We start from the raw sequence: 4,267 nt of genomic DNA, 5'->3' as shown, positions 1-4,267 counted from the left end.
CCTTTAACCTTTAACCTTTACGTTTTACGTTTACGTAACGGTAACGTAACGTAAGTTAACTTACTTAACTTTAACTTACTATATATATATACTACTATATATATATATATATATATATATATATATATATATATATATACCTAACATAATTAATTATGACATTTTTTATATTTGTGCTTATGATCGTTGTGGCTCAGTTATGAAAAAATATAATCAATGTAGCATGAGATACTGCGTTAACATTGAAATGACTAATTGACTAATCACAAGTAATCATGTGAAACTTAAATGACTCATAAATTTTAGAGAAAATATTCTCTGAACCGGTTAAAATTGATACGTCATTTTTGATTTTAGAATATACGTTGCTGAAGATACTAGTAAAACGTTTCACTGCATCTAAAAACTGCCTCGGACGAGCAGTGTTATTAGTTCTATCTTTCAATGCTGTATATACCTGACTAAGTTCTAGGATAAATTATCAAGTCTTATGGATAGGTTGATAATTCGTTTCGGTTTGGTCAGGATAGTCCTTCTTTTCAAGTAAATGCTAGGTGTATCCTAGTGGCTTGTCTACTGGACTGTGAATCAGTTGCGTTTACATCGAACCCCGCACTTCGAGCCCTGGGTTTGTTATAAGAGTGATAGTCAAAGCTAACTATTCAATTAGAGTAACCCAAAAGTTGGAGATGGGTGCTGTTGACTAGCTGCTTTCCCTCTTGGCTATGAATTCAAAATTAGGGATGCTTATAGCGCAGATAGCCTTTGTGCAGCCTTGCTCAAATATTCGAAGCAAAAAAGATTTTCAAGTAAGCATCGGGGTTCCCGAAAAATATCCAAAATATACCGGTCAGAGTGAACAAAAATATATTCACCCTACTTTTAAATAACTGTTTAGGTCCAACATCGTACATATTCCAGGGCATAAGGTTTTGGGACCGAGAATTAAAGTTTATGGATTACGGTTAGCACTGAGTGTACGTACTGTAACTAAATTCAGAGCTGCAGAATATGGAGACAAGATTTGTAGTTCATTCGCGTTTAGAAATTATTTGTTTTATTAAATTGGAATCATTAATTAACTTGATGAGATTTAGTAGTGAGAAGCCCATGGATTAAAATATTTAGAATTAAAAAGGGAATTGTCTGTTTATTGGGTATTTCCAAGTCAACACAGTTTATTTATGTGCTTATTACAGGTTTTACTTTTAAATGTATATCATTGAGCAACATTCTACATTTTGGCCATCTATTTCAATTCTGGTTTAGGATTTAGTCGTTTACTCTGTATCTGTGCTTAAAGAGCTTTGATTTTTGCTAGTTATTGGAGAAAAGTTATTTTATTGTTATAGATATACGTTAACTGCACCTAACCTACCTAATGTGTACTGAAAAGTTAGAAGATGGGTAGCTAGTCAACATCACCTACCGTCGGCTTTTGGGCTAATCTTTCTCAAGAAAAGAAGAATACATTTGCACTTTAGTTAAGAATGCTATTTCAGTAATTAACTAATAGTTTTCACGCTTGTTTGTTGTTGAGCATAAAGCTTCAAAATAGACTATGTGTGCTGTGCTCACAGAAGGGATTGAAACCTAAATGTTAGCGATATAATACTTCAGATTTACAGCTGAGCCACTGGAAGTCAGTTAACCAATAAAAACTTTTGAGCTGAGATTTTACTATGATATCGTTTGAATATGACGAAAAATATTCATATATCACTTACTGGTCCAAGTTCTAAATTGAATATCACGAAATGAAGGTAACCAAATCTTGCTTCTAGTTTAAAGTGTCTTTCAAGTAAGATTTTCATCGCATGATTCTATATTTATAATGTTTGTTAGATGGAAAACTCCAAGACTCCACAACTTATAGTCTTTATCTGTTGGATAGTTCTATGACAGCTCATTATGTTTGTCAGATGGACAACCCCCTGATAGCTTACAATTTTTGCTAGATGTAAAAGTTCGTAACTTCCCAACTTACAATGTTTGTCAGGTGAACAATTCCATAACTCCACAGTTTATAGTGTTTTTAGATGGACTACTTCTTGATTCTGCAGCTCACATAGCTTCAGTTGTGTAGTGCTAAATAATAAAGTGAGGGAACGCGTTTTGAAAGTGCTACTATGATTAGTATTTATTACTTCACCAATAGATAAAAACACATATTTCAGAAAGAGTAGCCGTAAATTACAATTCTAATTGAAATCTACATTTGAAAATGTTACAATAAAAGAACAATTTTCTCTCATCTTGAACCTTTGAATTCCGGCATAACTTATTAACATAACTTCCAAATTTGGTCTATAGTGAGATCCTTGTTCTTGGCTACTCTTGTTCATATATCAGTTGCTGAAAGATGACACCTAAGTCATTTGTATCCATAGTCGTCTGGTTTATAGTTTTAAATTAGAGGCCGTGAAGCTAATGAACATGAGACAAACAATGGTTGGAGACGGCTTGAATGGGTAATGAAGAAAAACTTTAATATAAGTTTAACATAACAGCAAATGTACAACGTTTCGACAAAAGTTGTCATCATCATCATTAAAGTTTTTCTTCATTACTCATTCAAGCCTTCTCCAACCATTATTAGTCTCAAAGTGGGTTCCTCGTCATCGATATCGAATTTTAATGAACATGAGATTTGTAACGTGGTTGATTAACAACCTAGACCTCGTTTCCATATTGGTAAGGTTCATGCTTCTAAAGCCTCGTTCGCATTTGGAAGAACTGCATGAGATGACCTTTGAACAGCCGATTAAAGGATTCAGATCTAATGGAATATAAGTTGTCTAGAAAGTCTCTGTATGCTGTGTTTGTTTTTGAAAATGACAGTCTGAAACGTTTACAAAGGGTCTCTGTTTCCCTTTCTCCAAAGCCTGGATTTATCTCTGCTGGTCACTCATTGACTTCTAAGGTACGGAGCTCAGAAATTATGTTTGGAATGGAATTAGAAGTGCCTGACTGGGACCCAGTTGGTTCATGACAAGAAGTTGGTGTGAATAACCATTGTTTCATATTGTTTATGATACTGGTTAAAATTGACCTAGACTGATTGAAACAATTTTATCGTTCTCTGTCAGTGTTATTAACGAAACTTCATTTCCTTAACGGCGTTCTCTGCTTCTAAGGACTTTTTACCCTTATGTTATTTCATTGCTTCTAAAATCAGTATGCATAAACTATAGTAATATCCCTTTTCTGTAAGGCTTCTAAAGTGCTTAACAGGAAAGCTAAGTTAGAACCTTAAGCTAAACCAACACGGGCCGTTTTTATAAAACTGGAAATTAAGCATTTATTCGTTATTTTGTAAGTATGGTTAACAGGATGTTTATAAGAACTTATACACTTTTACACCTATACCGCTAAATCCCAACCACCTCAGGAGGTAACTAACATTCAAATACCTAACAACTTTTTTGAATTGGATCAGACTTTGTATACAGCGTATCGCAAATATTTTTCCTCACTTTTATATAGTAGTTTAGGCAATGCTTGTTGCAATTATTGTACTACAAATAAGCCGGAAAACTGTATCCAACTGTGTTTTCGAAGCCGGGAAAATTATAATGCCAAGAGTGGCGATTAATTGCTTTGTTTTCGAAAAGTTTCTACTTCAGCCGCTAACAGTAAAATAAACATAGAAAATAGGTGGGAAAAGATTGGAAGTAGAAATTATCGATAGTTTTGTCGAGTTTCTAAGTCAGTTGCTAACAGTACAATAACTATAGAAAATAAGTGTGAAAAGGTACGCTCCAAGCATTCTACTTGTTTGTAACATTACTAATGTACTACATACTTCAAAATACACCACTTAGTATATGTCGTGAGACTCTTTACAGTGATTGTTTGTTTTGAAGTTAAGCACAAAGCTACACAATGGGCTACCTTTACAGTGAATCTTCTCAAAAGGTTATCTGCTCTTAGTCGTCCCTAATTATGAACTGATAGAGTAGAAGGAAGGCACACCGCAAAATTTTGGGCTACTCTTGTTTGATCAAATAGTTGGATGTGATCTATGTTTTATAGCACATCCAAGACCCCAAAGAGCGGAGCGTGTTTGTGTTGTGTTTGTATTTTGTGTACGTTAACACTGCAGCGGATTCGGAGAGACAGTTTTTAGCCGTGGCATAGGAGCTCATAGAACAGCTCCAAGTTGGGTTTTTTTTAATGCAAACTTTAGTTCATAGCTCTGTCATCTCTTGACCGATTTGAGATATAATTACAGTTTTGGACTCAGGAGGTCAAACTCCTTTGACTA

The sequence above is a fragment of the Limulus polyphemus genome, unplaced genomic scaffold (assembly GCF_000517525.1).
Source record: "Limulus polyphemus unplaced genomic scaffold, Limulus_polyphemus-2.1.2 Scaffold3298, whole genome shotgun sequence".
NCBI lineage: Eukaryota > Metazoa > Arthropoda > Merostomata > Xiphosura > Limulidae > Limulus > Limulus polyphemus.
Note: the sequence above shows the minus strand (reverse complement) of the source record.